Consider the following 20,504-nt stretch of genomic DNA (forward strand, 5'->3'; position numbering starts at 1 on the left):
ATAAGTTTTCAGATAGTAAGAACTCCTTAGAGAATTTTGATAGTCTTCTAAATATTATAAATGATGACGACGAAGAAACAAAATTTAGATTAATGGAAATGCTGAAGCAAGAAATTATTTGCCATAGCGATTCTCCGTACTCTGCACCGCTATGGGTTGTGCCTAAAAAGCCAGATCACTCTGGGAAAGATAAATGGAGAATAGTTTTCGACTTTCGTAAGTTAAACACCATTACCGTAGACGATAGGTACCCGATCCCAAACATGGATGAAATTTTAGATAAGTTGGGTAAATGTATGTACTTTTCTACCTTGGACTTGGCACAGGGTTTCCACCAAATAGAAATGGACCCTGCCGACAGAAAGAAGACTGCTTTCTCTACGCAAGGAGGTCACTACGAATTTCTACGTATGCCATTTGGGCTGAAAAATGCCCCAGCCACATTCCAAAGGCTGATGAATACAGTATTGGAAGGGTTAATTGGTAAGAATTGTATGGTGTATTTAGATGATATTGTCATTTTTAGCAAGATTATTCGATGCTAACCTTAAAGTAAAGCTTGCTAAGTGTGAGTTTCTGAAACACGAAACAGAGTTCTTGGGGCACATAGTAACCCCAGAAGGTATAAAGCCAAATCCGAATAAAATTAAAGCGATATTAAATTATCCTGTACCTCAAACAGAAAAAGAGATTAAACAGTTTTTGGGTTTGGCTGGATTTTATCGCAAATTTATTAAAAACTTTGCCAAAATTACCAAACCGCTGACAAACTGTTTAAAAAAGGGAAATAGGATAAATTCGCAGGATAAAGAATACCTAAACGCCATAGATACTATAAAAATATTGATTCCAGAAGATCCTGTATTAGTGTACCCAAATTATAAAAAACCATTTACGCTAACTACAGACGCTTCTAACGTCGCCTTAGGGGCAGTGTTAAGCCAACAAAGCCATCCTATTTGCTTCGCGAGCTTCATAGACCACTTCAATGGCTACATAATTTGAAAGAGCTAAATGCAAAGCTGCAAAGGTGGAAGATTCGCCTCAACGAGTATGACTTCGACGTGAAATACATCCTGGGAAGGGAAAATCATGTTGCAGATGCACTTTCTCGCATTAAAGTTGAGGAATGTAATGTAGAAGAAGATGAAATCGCTTCTAATTGTGCAACCATTCATTCCGCTGATGAGGACAGCGAAAGTTTTATTCACATAACTGAAAGACCCTTAAATGTATATAAAAATTAACTCAAAATAGTAAGAGGAAAACAAAATAGTACCAACACAAAAAAAGTTTTATATTATAGAAATAATTAAAACTCACCTTTTAAAGAACAAAACAGTTATATATATGCCAAATGATAATGATTTCCTGCAGCTTCAAAATGTGTACAAATTTTTGATTAATGCTAGTAGAAATAGAGTTTATAGGACAACTAAGGAATTGGAAAATATTTTTGATTATTCTGATTTTAAAACTATAGTGACAGAAATGCATATAAGTGGACTTCACCAGGGAATAGAGAAAGTTGCAAAATGTTTTAAAGAAAAATATTACTATCCAAATTATCTGAAAGAAATTTCAAACATTATTAATAGTTGCGAGCTTTGTAATCACTGCAAAAGTGACCATATTACATATAAGCTTCCATTCAAAGTTACCCCTCCGACATACGAAATCAGAGAAAAATTTGTTTTAGACTTTTGGAAATGGGATAACGAATATTATTTGACGTGTATCGATTTATTTTCTAAATTCGCTATGGTAGAGAAGGTGAAGGCACTAAACTGGCTTGAGTCGAAAAGAGCTTTACTAAAAATATTTAATACTATGGGACCCCCCAAAGTTATGAAAGTTGACCAAGATCAGGGCCTAAATAACACAAACATCAAACAGTGGTGTGATCAAATGAACATAAGAATTGAAGTAACAACAGGAAAAACAGGTATCGGCGATATTGAGCGACTACACAAAACACTCAATGAAAAGTTAAGAATAATACATACATCAGAAGACAAAGAATTAAAATACTTAGAAATAGAGCAAGCAATTTATACCTATAATCATATAATTATTCACTCGACTACAGGGGAAATTCCATACAATATATTTTTCAATAAACAACCACCAAAAAATCATCCCCAAATAATCAAAGAAAAAAGAATTGAAAATATTAATAAGCACAGACAAGAAAATGAAATCGATACTAATTTTGTAAATGCGGAAGATGCAAGAAAACGATTAGATAAAATATGTAATCCGTATAGGCAAGTAAGATTGTTAAAAACGGAAGAAGATGGGGAGCACCATATTATAAAATTTAAAAAATCAGAAAGTCAGAAAATATAAAAACCAGTTTAAAAGGAAAAAGAAAATATATTGAGTAAATGAAAGTTCTTATTTAATTGGAATTTTATTTTTATTTATGTAAATAATAATTAATGAAAGCTATGTTAACGAATCATTTAAATCTAGCAATTTCGAAAAAATGAAAACAAAAAAATATAAATAATAAAAATAATTTTATAGAATATAAAAATAAAGAATTAGTAGGAAAAACTTATATATAAAATGCAAATGTATATTAGTACATTAGTTAAGAGCTGTGGACATTTTTAAAGTTGGGAGGAGTGACATATATACTTTATATATGTCGACTACATACATGACTCCACTCCCGAAAGTCTCTCACATTTCGTCTCTTATACTCAGAGATAGGAGCCCGAAGTGTGGGTGATGAAGTAAGAAAAATAGTATTAAGTTATTAGTATTGATTAAGCAGTAAAAGTGAAATAAAGTGAATATCTAAACCAAAACTTTTGTTTAAATCTTTCTTACATATATACATATATATATAAATCGAACAAATCCGAGGACACTTCGGTGACAGAGGCGCACAGATACCGCATACAATGGTATGGTGAACTATACAAAAATCCAGGAGCGTTTGACTCACAGTGAGCGGCTTCCCTGTTCAGCATCTGGCTCCAGGCTAGGAGCGGCTGTAACTTACGCGTAATCTTGCTAGCGAGTCATCAGAATGGAGACCAGTATCATTCTGGCTTTGAAATACTGGACATATTTGGAAATGAGAAACCTGGGCTGGGCTTGTAATTCCCTGTTACCTGAGTATGCGACTTGAAACACCGTAGAAATGGCTTGCAGAAAGAATTGCAAATTCTCCGTCCTAATAAAACCTGGCAGGTCTCTTTTCAATACTCGTTGCCTTGGAGTTAGGCTATGTACGTTAGGTTGTGACGACTCCCTATTTGTTCCGGTTGGGGCTTGGCTCTGAACTCTGGACCCCATAAGGGCCAGGGTCATCCGTCGCATGACCTCACTGCTTTCGTAAATAATCATGGAGCCTTAAGGAAACTACAGACACGAGTGGATATAGCGGTCTTAAGTTTGGACCCTTACAGAAGGGACACATTAAAAACAAATTTACAACAAATACACCAGCAACAGCAGAAAACATCAATGTTTTCTGGAGAAGTTCGTTAATGCAATATTCGCCACATACTAATGCAACGACTGAACCAGCAGCGTCTGCCTCAAGTGGCACCCCCACAACTGCTACGACTCCTCAGCAGCACCTCATTACAGTATCTAAGCAAGTGCGACAGGAGCTCGACCAGATTGAACACCACACCTGTGACAAATGACAAGAATCCGTGAAATGTCGATGTTGGTTGCAGCTTAAAATTTCCACAGGAGGATATACTAGCCCAATTAGTTATCAAACTCGGATCATAGATAGACGATCTAATTCACTATTGTGATCAGCGGCACAATGTACATGGTGAGGTTAAGAAGCGGTGCATCATATTGAAGCGCTGTCTCACGGAAATAAGTATGGAACTGGAGGCGGAACAAAGAAGAGCTAAGCTAAATCCACGTCACAAGCCTATGCTAGCAGCGCACGTAACGCCACAATCAGCGAAAAGGTGGAGAGGTAAAGCTAGCCCAAAGGACGTTACAAAAAGGCTGAGGCATTCCTATTAAACCAACCTTATTAGGACCCTTACGAATCTGAATATAACCTAATACTTTACGTTCAAAAAGAGTTAAAAAAGCTACTCTCACCCAAATTACAAATATTAATCTACCAACAAAAGATAAAATTATTTCCATAAAAATAAAGTACTATTTGTAGCATAAACTACATAAATAAATTCTACATTTATTGCACTAATCTGCCAAAATACATAGTTTATTTTATTAATAATATTCTATTATTAAAATATAACTAAAGTATTATAATTTATTAAAGATAGAAACCAACCTGGCTTACGCCGGTCTGAACTCAGATCATGTAAGGATTTAAAAGTCGAACAGACTTAATTTTTGAACGGCTACACCCAAAATTATAACTTAATTAAACATCGGGGTCGCAAATTTTTTTGTCGATATGAACTCTCAAAAAAAATTATGCTGTTATCCCTAAAGTAACTTAATCTTTTAATCACTGTTAATGGATCAATAATTCATAAATTAATGATTTTAAAAAATTAAAAGTTCATTAAATTTTAATATTACCCCAACAAAATAATTAATATTAAAAAAATAAAATAAATCAAAAAAAATTAGTTAGTATGAAATATAAAGATTTATAGGGTCTTCTCGTCTTTTGATAAAATTTTAGTTTTTTAACTAAAATATAAAATTCTATTATAAATTTATATGAAACAGCTTATACTTCGTCCAACCGTTCATACCAGCCTTCAATTAAAAGACTAATGATTATGCTGCCTTTGCACAGTCAGAATACTGCGGCCATTTAAAATTATTCAGTGGGCAGGTCAGACTTTAAATATAATTCAAAAAGACATGTTTTTGTTAACCAGGCGAGTATAAATAAAATTTGCCGAGTTCTTTATATAAACTTTTCAATATAAAATATTTTAACAATACTTAAATATACTACAATAATTTAATCGTTATTACTTTTTATTTAAAATTAATAAAAGAATATTAATAAATTTAATGAAAACAAAATTAAATAATATAAATTATAAAATAATTTATAACAAACTTACAAATGATTTCTAATTCTATGCATACATTTTAAGTCAATTATTCAATAATTTTTAATTATTTTATTTTAAAGCTTATCCCTTCAAATAGTCAAATTAATAAATTTTTAAATTAAAAAAATAAATTAAATTTATTTCTAAAAAAACTAGATACCTTTATAAACGAATAACATTTCATTTCTAATAATTTATTTAAAATAATTTTGACACATTAACTTTAATAAGTTATTAAAATTTAATAATAAATTATTATTAAAAATCAAGATTAATAAATAATTATTAATTATTTGATCAACCCTGATACACAAGGTACAATAAACTAAATTTTCTTTTTAATTAAAATTTTTCTATTTATTTCAATGTTCTTTCACAATACATAATAAACTGTTATTAAAATTATTTTTTCACTAAAAACTACAATACTAAATTTATTTTATGTAATTACTTTTCATAAATTAAATTAACAATAAAAAAAATTAATAAATAAATATTAAAATTGAATTTATATTGATTTGCACAAAAATCTTTTCAATGTAAATGAAATACTTTACTTAATTAGCTTTAAATTGTCATTCTAGACGCACCTTCCGGTACACCTACTATGTTACGACTTATCTTATCTTAATAGTAAGAGCGACGGGCGATATGTACATATTTTAGAGCTAAAATCAAATTTTTAATCTTTAAAATTTTACTATCAAATCCACTCTCAAAAAAAATTTTAAATTTAAATCTATTTAAATAACTTTGTTGTAACCTATCTCTACTTAAATATTATATAAGCTACACCTTGATCTGATATAAATTTTAATAAAAATTATTGAAAATTATTACTCTAATAAGATACTCTAATAACGACGGTATATAAACTGAAAAACAAATTTAAGTTAGGTACATCGTGGATTATCAATTGCAGGACAAGTTCCTCTGAATAGACTAAAATACCGCCAAATTTTTTAAGTTTCAAGAACATAACTATTACTACCTTAGTATTTATTAATTACATTTTAAATAATAGGGTATCTAATCGTAGTTTATTTATAAAATTTACATGCTTCAATTAAAATTTAATAAAAATAAATAATTTTAAAATTTCACCTAATAAAATTATACATATTTTATTTGTATAAAATTTAACTTTTACCAAAAATATTTTATTTGTATTAGTTGTGTAACCGCGGCTGCTGGCACAAATTTAGCCAATACTATATAAAATTATTGTACTAATTCCAAATTTCTTTGATTTATAAAATTAATTACTGAGAATTAAAAGAAAACTAATTATTATTAAAATAAATAAAATTTCTTACAAAAATTTACATATAAAATAAATCAATAACAAAAACATAAGCCAAAATAAAACTTTAATAATTAAATAAAATTAAAAAAAAAAAACATATTCAATTTAGTTAGATCTATTTATTTAGTAACATAAATTAGATATAAATATAGTATAAATCTTTAATAAATTTAAATTTAATAAATATTTAGTATTTTAATTAATTATTAACAAAAATAAAGTCAAAAAAAATTTAGTAGAACTATTTTAAAATAAAATTGATTAGTACCTATTTCCTCCTTAAAAGTAAAAAGACCCCTAATAAAATTTACTCTTTTTCATTAAAAAAATTCAATGAAAACAGCCTATTTCATTTCAAATATTTTCATTAAATTAATTATTTATGTAAAATCAACACAATAAATAAAAATTATTAATTAATTAACTTAATAATAAATAAAATTAGTTATAAAAATTCAGTTAGATCCATTTATTTAGTAAATCAAAGATAACAATTATTTATAAAGAAATATTTATAATTAAATTTCAAATTTAATAAAATATTTTAGTATTTCCTCCTTAAAAGTAAAAAGACCCCTAATCAAATGTACTCTTTTTCATTAAAAAGAGTTCAATGAAAAGAACCTATTTCATTTCAAATATTTTCATTGAACTTAATAAGTTAATAAAAATTTAAATAATAAATTAAATTTATAAAGCTAATAGGTATAAAATAACTACATTTAATTTAAATTATTTATCATAAAAAATTTAGTTAGAATAACAAAATAAAATAAAATTAATGATTAAGAATTTACTAAATAAATAGATCCAACTAAATTTTTATTTCTATTTTTTTCATATTTATTAAATTTTAATATTTATTGATAAATAATCCTGTTATTTTTCAATTTTTAAAATTTGTTTTAATTTTAAATAATATATTTTATAATAATAAGATATATACTAAGTTAGATTAATATATATCTATATGTATATAAATATTTAATTAATTAATATATGCCTATTAATTTTGTTAAAAACCCCTTTAAATTAGAAGATGCAGAATTGTATATTACATTTATAGGCACATACTTTGATCTAACGTTAGACATTTGTATAAATTAATAATAAAAATTAGATTTTTTATATTCATCTATATATTTATCTATGAGTTGTACTTTTACCTCTCGGATATGTCTATATTGGAATTTTTAATTATTTAGTTAAATAAAATTATATAATAATTAATTACTATATTTAATTATTATAACTAAATAAGTAAGTTTAATTAAATTTATCCCCCTTTTTAATAAATCTAGTATTAAAAAAAAAAAAATTCAATGAAAACAGCCTATTTCATTTCAAATAAGTTATTTTCCTTTAATGAATTGCCTGATAAAAAGGGAACATTAATTACAGTATCATCTAATTCTTGATTAAGTGCTTGAATAGGCTTAGAAATTAATTTATTATCTTTTATCCCCCTAATAAGAGATAACAATTTAATATCAACAGAAGCCTCCCTTAAGTATTTTTTAACTCAAGCAATAGCATCCGCTGTTCTATTATTTGCTATTATTATGATATACCTTAATAATTTCCCTATATTTCAATCAAATTCAATATATAATGATACAGTCATTTATTCCTCTCTTTTACTAAAAAGCGGGGCCGCCCCTTTCCCTAATGTTACAGAAGGACTATCATGAATAAATGCTTTAGTATTAATAACATGACAAAAAATTGCACCAATTTTATTAATTTCATATATTACAATTCAACAAAACACTTTTACTTTTTCAGTAATTATTCTTTCAACAATTATTGGATCAATAGGAGGATTAAATCAAACATCCTTACGTAAACTAATAGCATTTTCATCAATTAATCATCTAGGATGAATACTAGCTGCAATACAAGTTAGTGAATCAATATGAATAGTTTATTTTTGTTTTTATAAATTTTTATCATTTAGTTTAAAATTTATCTTTAATAATTTTAAAATGTATCATATTAATCAATTATTTAATTAATTTTTTAATTCAAAAATTTTAAAATTTATATTATTTCTAAATCTATTATCCTTAGGTGGACTTCCACCATTTATTGGATTTTTACCAAAATGGTTAGTTATTCAATTATTAGTTTTAAATAATCAATATACTCTTATAACAATTATAACCGTAATAACTTTAATTACACTATTTTTTTATTTATGTTTATGTTTTGCTGATTTTATACTAAACTATAATTAAAATAACTCAACAAATTATATGCAAGTTAATAAAATTTCATTTAAATGCATAATAATTTTATCTTTTATTTCCACATTTAGATTAATTTTAGTATCTATTATCTTGTTACCTTATAGCCAGTCTAAATCTTAAAATTTAGTTAGATCTATCTATTTATTAGTAAACTCTTAATCATTAATTCAATTTTATTTTGTTAAATCAAAATGTTTATTTTTATTATAGAATTAAAGGCTTTAAGTTAAATAAACTAATAACCTTCTTTTAAGACTTAGTAATACTATATTTATACTCCTTTAGAATTGCAGTCTAATGTCATTATTGACTATAAAGCTCTAGATTTATAAATTTAGTTAGATCTATTTCTTTGGAAAAAATTATTCTTATAAATAAATTGTTTGATTAAAAAGAATTTATTCTTATAAATAGATTTACAATCTATCGCCTAATCTTCAGCCATTTAATGCTTTAATAATAAAGAATATTTTAATTGTCTTAATCGTGACAATGATTATTCTCAACAAATCAAATAAAAGATATTGGGGCAGTAAATTTTATTACAACAGTAATTAATATGCGATCCACTGGTATAACATTTGATCGAATACCATTATTTGTATGAGCTGTGGTATTAGCAGCACTATTGTTACTTTTATCTTTACCAGTACTAGCTGGTGCAATTACAATATTATTAACAGATCGAAACTTAAATACATCATTTTTTGACCCTGCTGGAGCAGGAGATCCAACTTTATATCAAGATTTATATTGATTTTTTGGTCATCCAGAAGTTTATATTCTAATTTTACCTGGATTTGGAATAATTTCTCATATTATTAGTCAAGAATCAGGTAAAAAGGAAACATTTGGTTCTTTAGGAATAAATTACGCAATAATAGCAATTGGATTATTGGGATTTTTTGTATGAGCTCATCATATATTTACTGTTGGAATAGACGTACATACACGAACATATTTTACATCAGCTACAGGGCGGGCCATGTAAAATTTGCGTTTTGAATCGGCTATAAAAAAAAAACAAATCAATATTTTTTCAAACTTTTTTTTTATTTTGAAGATTGAACATTGTCATTTATGAATGAAAAATAATATCGTTCAAATGACTGCCACGACCTGCTTTACAGTAGGCCATTCGATCAACCCAATTTTTAAGCACATTTTCGATTGTTTGGGCTCCAATTTCATGAATGGCAACTTCGATTTCGTGTTTTAAAGCATCAATCGTCTCTGGATGGTTCGCATAACATTTGTCCTTAACGGCTCACCACAAAAAATAGTCCAACGGGCTTAAATATCACAGCTATAAGGTGGCCAATTGATATCGGAATTTCGGCTGCTTATTCGGTTTTCAAAATCGGTAGCCAAAAGTTCGAGTGTAACTTTGACAGTGTGACAAGTTGCACCGTCCTGTTGAAACCAAATGTCATCCATGTCATCCTCTTCAATTTTTGGAAACAATGTCACGGTAACGCTCGCCATTTACTGTAACCGCGGCTCCCCGCCAGACCAAAAACCGCGCCAAACAGTGACTCGTTGTGGATGCATTTGCTTCTCTACAGTATCTTCTGCTCAAATATGAACGAGACGGTATCAATAAAACGGTCCGCGGATGACATATGGCAAAGATAAATTTTTTGTTGGATGGTAGGACTGTTATAAGCTTACATGGTAAATTTCAACGTGATATGTCACATAGTTTGTTTTCTGTGCTACTGTAAACAAGTCAAGCTCGAGTGTGTTCTTCGAATTTAACGATGGAAATTCAAGTTGAACAAAGAATTTGTTTGAAATTTTGTTATTCCAACAAAATTTCGGCTTCAGACGCCTTAAAAATGTTGCAGACAACCTATGGGGACTCTGCTCTATCGCGTGCACGTGTTTTCCAGTGGTACAAATCGTTCCAAGAGGGCCGTACATCGGTTGAAAACTTGCTTCATGAACGTCGTCCAGCAACATCAGTAAACGACGAAAACATCGGAAAAGTAAAGGAAATTGTGCTTGAAAATCGCACAAATCGCAAAATCGGTTAACGCTGAATATTATTTAGACGTTTTAAAGCGTTTGCGCGAGAACATTTGTCTTAAAAGGAAGGAATTGTGGGGCAACAAGTCATGGTTCTTGCATCACGATAATGCACCAGCTCACACATCACGTCTTGTTCGCGATTATTTGAACAAAACTAATGTTAATATCGTACCGCAAGCACCGTATTCGCCTGATATTTCTCCATGTGACTTTTTCCTGATTCCCAAGCTCAAGTTGCCGCTCCGTGGAAAACATTTTGAGACAATTGAAGTCATAAAAGAGAATTCGAAGAACACACTCGAGCTTGACTTGTTTACAGTAGCACAGAAAACAAACTATGTGACATATCACGCCGAAATTTGCCATGTAAGCTTATAACAGTCCTACCAAAAAACAAAAAAATGTATTTTTGCCATATGTCATCCGCGGACCGTTTTATTGATACCGTCTGGTTCATATTTGAGCGGAAGTTAACGTGTGGATTTTCTGAGCCCCAAATCCGACAATTTTGCTTATTGACGTAGTCACCGATGTGAAAATCAGAAAAGAAGAAGAAGGCTCACCACTTTGGAAATAGGTTTTCAATACTTCCCAATTTTGTTCAAGCGTATAGCGTCCCATTTCGTAAATGTCAAACCTTTAAGTAAATTATGAACAAATTTGACATGTCATTTGTGTTACCATTTTCAAAAAGATAGGTGGTTCCAAGAGCAAACGCTATATGGCCCACCCTGTATAATTATTGCAGTACCAACGGGAATTAAAATTTTTAGTTGTTTAGCTACACTCCATGGAACTCAACTAAATTATTCACCAGCAATACTATGAGCACTAGGATTTGTTTTATTATTCACAGTAGGAGGATTAACCGGGGTAATACTTGTTAATTCATCTGTAGATATTATTTAACATAATACTTATTATGTAATGGCACACTTCCATTATATATTATCTATAGGAGTAGTATTCGCAATTATAGCTGGATTTATTCACTGATACCTTTTACTTACTGGATTAAATATAAATCCTAGATGATTAAAGAGTCAATTTATTATTATATTTATTGGGGTAAATCTAACATTCTTCCCCCAACACCTCTTAGGACTAGCAGGTATACCTCGACGATATTCAGATTATCCAGATGCATATATAGGGTCCGCCATATAACTTTACGGAATTAAAAATGCTATAAAAAAGAAACTACTCAATATTTTTCCAAATTGTTTTATTTATTTTGAAGTACAATCCTTCCGGTTAATGATGAAACACAACTTCATTCATATGGCTGCCTCGGCTACCATACCAAGGTCTTTACGCAAAATTCATCTCAATGATGTCTCCGAAATGTCCAATTGTTGAGAACGACGGTGAACTGATGTTCCTGGTGATTCACGAACACTATCGGCCACAGCAGCAATATTTTCGGGTGTACGCACGGTTTTTGGTCGGTCACGCGTTGGTTTGTCAATAAGCAACCCACTTTCTCTTACTTTTTTCGCAAAGTAACGCACATACGCTTCATTCGGTGATTTTCTTCTTCCCATTGCCGTACGTAATTTTCGTACACATTCTGCAACATTACCATGATTTTCAAAGTAATGTCGCAATATTTCCCAGCGTTCTTTGAGCGTGTACACAACCATTTTCGTTCAGCCGAAGAATAAAACTAATTTTCTGTCAAATCAGATGACAGCTAAGTGTTACCATTCTTCAAATAATACCTAGTTCAAATCCGTAAGGATAGATGGCGGGCCCTGTACAACATGAAATATTATCTCAACTTTTGGATCCTCTATTTCATTATTAGGTCTTTTATTCTTCTTATTTATTATTTGAGAAAGTATAATTTCCCAACGACAAGTTATCTACCCTATACAACTAAGTTCATCAATTGAATGACTTCAAAATACCCCTCCCGCTGAACATAGTTATTCTGAATTACCACTTTTAACTAATTTCTAATATGGCAGATTAGTGCAATGGATTTAAGCTCCATATATAAAGTATTTCACTTTTAGTAGATTTATAAATATAAAGTACTTAATCATTAATTTATATAATGACAACATGAGCAGCGCTTGGCCTTCAAGACAGTGCCTCTCCCTTAATAGAACAATTATCATTTTTTCACGATGATACTCTTATAATTTTAGTAATAATCACAACTAATCTAATAAATATTTATATTATTCTACTAATCTAATATTTATATTATTTTTTAATTCATACACAAATCGAAATCTGCTACATGGACAAACTATTGAAGTAATTTGAACAATTCTGCCAGCTATTATTCTATTATTTATTGCTTTTCCTTTGGATTGGACACCAATGATAGTGAAGTTATGAATATTCAGATTTTATAAATATAGAATTTGATTCATATATATACATTCATATAGATAGATTCCAACAAATGAATTAACAACAGATAGATTCCGATTATTAGATGTTGATAATCGTGTTATTTTACCAATAAATTCACAAGTTCGTATTTTAGTAACAGCTGCAGATGTAATCCATTCATGAACAGTACCCGCTCTTGGAGTAAAGGTAGACGGAACTCCTGGACGATTTAAACAAATTATTTTTTTAATAAATCGACCAGGATTATTCTTTGGTCAATGTTCTGAAATTTGTGGTGCTAATCATAGTTTTATACCTATTGTTATTGAAAGTATTCCTGTTAACCATTTTATTAAATGAATTACAAATAAAATAAATTCATCATTAGATGACTGAAAGCAAGTATTGGTCTCTTAAACCGCTCAATAGTAAATTAGCACTTACTTCTAATGTTTTATATGTAATATTTAATAATAAAAAAATTGGTTAAATTTATAACATTGCTTTGTCAAACTAAAATTTTTAAACTTATTAATATTTTTTTATTCCATAAATTGCTCCAATTGGTTGATTACATTTATTTATTATTTTTTTCTATCACATTTATACTTTTTAGAATAATAAATTACTACTCTGTAATTCCTCTATCCCCTAAATCTGATTTAACTAAAAAATCTTCCACTCAACCTCTCAATTGAAAATGATAACAAATTTATTCTCAGTTTTTGACCCTACCTCAAGTATTTTTAATTTATCCCTTAATTGAATAAGAACCCTTTTAGGATTAATAGTGATCCCTTCAACATATTTATTAAAACCTTCACGATACCACATCTTTTGAAATTCAATTTTATTAACCTTACACAAAAAATTTAAAACTTTATTAGGATCTACAGGACATTCAGGATCAACTTTTACCTTCGATTCTTTATTTTGACTAATCTTATTTAATAATTTTATAGGATTATTCCCTTATATTTTTACAAGTACAAGTCACTTGACATTAACTTTAACATTAGCTTTACCTTTATGATTATGTTTTATAATTTATGGTTGAATTAATCATACATAACATATATTTGCACATTTAGTTCCTCAAGGAACACCAACAATTTTAATACCATTTATAGTGTGTATTGAAACAATTAGAAATTTAATTCGACCAGGAACTTTAGCAGTACAATTAGCAGCCAATATAATTGCAGGTCATTTACTATTAACTCTTCTAGGAAATACAGGTCCATCACTTTCATACGCCATTATTTCACTATTAATTATTGCCCAAATTGCTTTATTAGTTCTTGAATCAGCAGTAGCAATTATTCAGTCCTATGTATTTGCAGTATTAAGTACTTTATACTCTAGAGAAGTAAATTAATTTAATTAATGTCAACACATGCTAATCATATATTTCATTTAGTAGATTATAGTCCATGACCTTTAACAGGAGCTATTGGAGCAATAACATCAGTTTCAGGTTTAGTTAAATGATTTCATCAATATGATATTTCATTATTCTTATTAGGTAATATGATTACTATTTTAACTGTCTACCAATGATGACGAGATGTTTCTCGTGAAGGAACTTTCCAAGGATTACACACCCTACCTGTAACATTAGGTCTACGATGAGGAATAGTTTTATTTATTTTATCAGAAGTTTTATTTTTCGTATCATTCTTTTGAGCTTTTTCACACAAAAGATTATCTCCAACAATTGAATAAGGAGCTTCCTGACCACCAGCAGGAATCAAACCTTTCAATCCATTTCAAATTCCTTTATTAAATACAGCTATCTTACTAGCCTTAGGAGTAACTGTAACATGAGCTCATCAAAGCCTAATGGAGGTAATCATTCTCAAGCCACACAAGGGTTATTCTTCACAGTATTACCAGGAGTATATTCTACTATTTTACAAGCATATGAATACATTGAAGCCCCATTTACAATCGCTGACTCAGTTTACGGCTCTACATTTTTTATAGCTACAGGATTCCATGGAATCCATGTATTAATTGGAACAACTTTCTTATTATTTTCAAAATCGCATCATTTCGGTTTTGAAGCAGCCGCTTGATATTTACATTTCGTTATAGCTCTAACCTTAATAACAATTACAAGCATTGCAATAATTTTAGCTTCTATTTTATCAAAAAAAAAGTATAGTAGATCGAGAAAAATGCTCCCCCCCCATTTGAATGCGGATTTGATCCAAAATCATCATCACGTCTTCCGTTCTCCATACGATTTTTCCTAATTACAATTATTTTTTTAATTTTTGATGTAGAAATTGCATTAATCTTACCAATAATTTTAATTATTAACTTATCAAACATCATAATATGAACAATTACATCAATTATCTATATATATAAAAATTAAGCCGAAAAAAGTGTGCATTTGTCCGTGGTAATCTCAGCAACGCGTATAAGGAAAACAATGAAAGTTTCACACATTGTTGGTGTTGCTTTGGCAAAGGTTTCTGTGAAGTATGATTGAAATCCAATAGCGCGTGTGTGTGCGGTGCGTCGGTTAAGTGAGTGTGTTTTTGCTATTTGCCGCACGTATTATTTGTGCCGCACATAGCATTCATTAGAATTGAATACATTTGGGTCGTGTGTGTCTGGGCCGATTATTATGAAATTTGGTATATATATTAGAGATGTCACGAATATTCGGCAACTATTCGGTACTCGGCCTATTCGGCCACTTTTTTTGCTATTCGGTATTCGGCCGAATAATACGTACTATTCGGCCGAACGCCGAATACCAAATCATGTAAAAAAGACACGTTATGTTACTCAAAATTATGTATTTATTTTCAAATTACAACACTTTAGTATTTAAAATTGATCAGTGGTAAGTTGTGATGGATAAAAACAAACTTCTTAGCAAAATAGTAATTAAGTTTTATTTTATGTATTATTCGTGACATGATTTACTCGCAATTAACTCCCGCACTGTGTTGTGTTTGCGATTTGTTTTATTGGTTGCGTGCGACTAACAGGTTGCGACTTGTCTTATTCCAGCTAACGCGCCCCCGACAAGCATGTATTTCGTGCCGAATATTCGGCGGCCGAATATTCGGCGCTTCGGCCGACAGCGTTGCCGAATATTCGGTATTCGGTATTCGGCCAATTCACTATTCGTGGCAACTCTAATATATATATATTTTTCCACGGTGAAGGTTAGTATAATATGCTTATTGATTCCACTCGCCATCAGGTGGCGCTGCCGAAGGCCAAAACGAGGACCCGGGTAACCCTAGGATGTGTTTTTACATTGTGGGTATCAAATCAAAGCTACTAATGAGTGCTTTAATACAGAGTATTTTTTAGATCTCTGAGTGACAAGGGTCTCGAGATATAGCCGAAAAGGTGGACTAAGGTACCCTTGGATGTGTTTGTACAATATGGGTATCAGATGGAAGCTGTTGATGAAAGCTTTTAAGTGAGAAGATGAAGAGGAAGAGGAAGAGAAAGATAAAGAGGAAGAGGAAGACCACTTATTATTAAAAATTAAAAAAAAAATTCTAGAAAAATTTGAAAATGTTACATATACGCTTATTATATAAACGTTAATCTGAAGTCAGTTATAGTGAAAAATTCATTGTATCATTGCCGGCGTGATTGGTGATCGTTTCCTTAATTTTTTGCAGAAAGGTTATGCTAATATGAGATATTACCTACATCATTCATATATTTACGTATTACCTGTGTACTCACAAATCTATGTCAGTTTTTTTAGTTCGCCTGGAAAGGTTTATATAAATTTAAGAAGAGTAAATAGAACTTATTTTATATCAGACTTCACGCAAAAAAGTCATTTGTACCTAAACACATAGCTGGGTTGAAGCTGGGGGGAATAGAACAGTTCTCTTCTCCTTCTCCGCTTTTTCGCACACGTAATTGTATGGGATGAGTGCACGATGGCACATAAAAAGTCACTGGAAGCGCTTGATAGGACATTACGAGACTTACGTAGTAAAAATGAAATGTTTGGTCGTGATGCTGGCAGGTGAGTTTAGACAAACACTGCCTGTTATTCCTCGAGCAACTGTAGCAGATGAATTGGTTGCATGTTTGAAATCATCATATGTATTTGTGGAGACATGTTCAAACACTCAAACTAACTACAAATGTACGTGTTCTTATGCAAAATGATCTATCAGCTGCTGAATTTTCACAGCAATTATTGGATATTGGAAATGGCAAAGTTCCTGTCGTAATTTAACTAGCTTAATAACTTTACAACCAAACTTTTGTCAAATAAGTCAAATGAAAGAACAGTTAATTCAAAGTATTTTCCCAAATTTGCCTCAAAATTACAAAAATCATGATTGGCTTAGTGAACGAGCCATCATGGCTGGCAAAAATAAAGATGTGAATGAAATGAATGCGGCTATTTTGGCTAACATACCAAGTGCAGAACAAACATATCGATCCGTTGACACTGTTACAAATCAAGACGATATTGTAAATTATCCCACTGAATTTTTGAATTCCTTTGATTTACCTGGGTTACCGCCACACATGCTAAACTTGAAAATAGGAGCACCGATTATTATGTTGAGAAACATAAATCAACCACGACTATGTAATGGCACTCGATTAGCAGTTAAGAGATTGATGAATAACGTCATTGAAGCAACAATTTTGAATGGAAAATACTCTGGTGAAGACGTTTTAATACCGCGAATACCAATGATACCATCGGATATGCCGTTTGAATTCAAACGTCTTCAATTTCCCATTCGCCTTGCATTCGCGATTACTATTAATAAGTCACAAGGCCAAACTTTATCAATTTGTGGTATTGATTTAGAATACCCACGTTTTTCTCATGACCAACTTTATGTTTCATGCTCAAGAGTTGGAAAGCCATCGGTATTGTTCATCTATTCAACAACGCATGGAAAAACGAAGAATATTGTATGCCAAAGAGCATTACAGTAAAAAAAGTAATAAAGTAAATCACATCAAACGTTTTGTAATTGCTACTTCTATTTAAAACTTCTTTCATTACCATTCATGAGCGAGAATTTTTATAAAATACACACAGTATTTTTCGGCTTAATTTAATTAATTAATCTGGATTTTTTTAAAGACGACCAGCGGAACGGGCGGGTTTTCGCTAGTTTTCATTATAATCTTAATTATTGGTTTATACCACGAATGAAACCAAGGTATATTAAATTGATCTAACTAACGTATAAATAATATAAATAGGATTGTAGTTAATTATAACATTTGATTTGCATTCAAAAAGTATTGAATTTTCAATCTATCTTAAATCTATTTATTTAGTAAATTCTTAATCATTAATTTAATAAATATATACAAACGAATATGAAGCGATTTATTGCAATTAGTTTCGACCTAATTTTTCCAACTTACTACCCTTATTCTTAAGATTTAGTTAGATCTATTTATTTAGTAAATTCTTAATCATTAATTTAATTGAAGCCAAAAAGAGGCATATCACTATTAAGGATAGAACTGAAATTTAATTTCCAATCAAGGAAGTAAGATGTTCAAGAAAAAGCTGCTAACTTGTATCTTTTAATGGTTAAATTCCATTTACACTTCTATTTATATAGTTTAACAAAAACATTACATTTTCATTGTAAAATAAAAAATATTTTTTTTTTTATAAATTACTAAATTTTATTATTTAAATTAATTAATCAATAAAACTAAATCAATTTTATATAAAATAAATTAATATTTATTGAAAAAATTAAAAAAATAATAAAAATCATATTAAAAAAATGATAAAAATCATACTAAAATAAAATAAAATAAAAAATTATAATAAAAAAATCAATGAAAACAGCCTATTTCATTTCAAATAAGTTATTATATATTTGTAGATATATAGTATAATAAATATATAATTTTGCATAATAATATATAATTTTACTAAATAAATAAATATAATGAAAACAAAAATTTAGTTAGATCTATTTATTTAGTAAGTTCTTAATCTACTAAAACTTATTCACTATATTCAAAAACACCGCGTTACACACATTCTGTACTATGAACCAAATATACTTTTTCGGAAAGGGGATAAAAAATAAAAATAAACGTGTATCGGCGATTTTCATGTACACGTCACAATTTTTTTTTTGTATTTCATAACTTTAAACGAGCAATTCTTGTATGCATATTTGTATAGCCACACGATCTCAGGATTAGCTTAACGGATTTGAATGAAATTGGGCACAGATAGTGTAACACATTTCTAGACTTTTCACCTAGGTGTTGCCACTGCCAATGTTTCACAGGGTTGCCACCTGTTCGAAATTAAAAAAAAAATTTTGCATGAGATATGCCGATGTGGGTATCAAAAGAAAGGCATTTCACTCCGCAAAACAATAGAGATATAAAATCCCGAATTTTTTTATTAATTTTATTATATTAAAATTAAAAATTGTTACATAAAAAATTTTAATGCTTTTAAAGAAACTTAGGCCTTATATTTTTGCGTTTGTAAGCCTTTGTGTCAGTATCGCGACAAATAGACCAACAGTATTCGCCAAGCATATGCGTAATGTCTTGTCCTTTAAAGCGCGTTTCAATAGCCGCAATGTCCTGATGGAACCTCTCGCCATGTTCATCGCTACAAGCTCCTAAATCACCAGGAAAACAATCTAAATGATTGTGAAGGAAATGGATCTTTAGCGACATTAATATGTCCATTTCGCCATATGCCGAAATCATTTCTGCAACAATATTTTTATAATTGTCAGCTCGTTTGTTGCCAAGAAACTGCTCAATAACGGCAACCGTGCCCTTCGATGCACGTTGTTCGATAGCTTTCAATTTTGATGAAAATTCATAACTTGCAATTATTTTTTTTTATCTGCGGACCACTGAAAACACCTTAAATTATACACATCATTAAAAAAATAACGTTACTAAAAGCCTTCGTAAAAAAAATACCTGCATGAATCTTTGCGCCGCTCAGTTTCGGAAAAATATTGCGCAAACTTGCAATCGCCTCGCCCTCACGATCCAGTTTTTTAACAAAATTTGATACGATACAGAGCTTAATGCGTAGTGATGGCAAAATTATTTGAGATGGCTGCACTAATGGTAGATTTTCTATACTTTCTACGCCTACTTTGTAGCATGTTCGCGGCTTCCACTTAAATTCAGTGTAATGCTGATCTCTTTTGCGACTTTCCCATGTACACAAAAAGCACTGGTGGGTTGGAAATCCACGCTTAACACCCATGAGTAATCCGACCACTTTTAATTCGCACATATTTTCCAATTATGCTCTTGGTAGTTTATCAGCTGTAATATTAATTCCATGCCTTCGTATGTTTCTTTGAGGTTGGTGGCATATGCGATCGGGACAGCTGGATGTTTTTTCCTATATGAAGCAGCACTACTTTAAGGCTGTTGACCGATGCTTCGATGAAAAGTCGCCACTCCTCTGAAATATGAGGGTAACCAATTTTTTCAAACATCGAATCAATATCACAACAATAAGCCAGGTTTTTTTCCCGATATTCGTGCAATTTAAAAAAA

The 20,504-nt window shown here is 30.1% G+C and overlaps 1 pseudogene; it reads left to right on the forward strand.

The window, feature by feature from the left end:
* Positions 1–6,696: 6,696 nt before the first annotated feature.
* Positions 6,697–12,578, forward strand: LOC129250407 (cytochrome c oxidase subunit 1-like; annotated as a pseudogene).
* Positions 12,579–20,504: the final 7,926 nt, after the last annotated feature.

Source organism: Anastrepha obliqua, chromosome 6, assembly GCF_027943255.1.
Source record: "Anastrepha obliqua isolate idAnaObli1 chromosome 6, idAnaObli1_1.0, whole genome shotgun sequence".
Lineage (NCBI taxonomy): Eukaryota > Metazoa > Arthropoda > Insecta > Diptera > Tephritidae > Anastrepha > Anastrepha obliqua.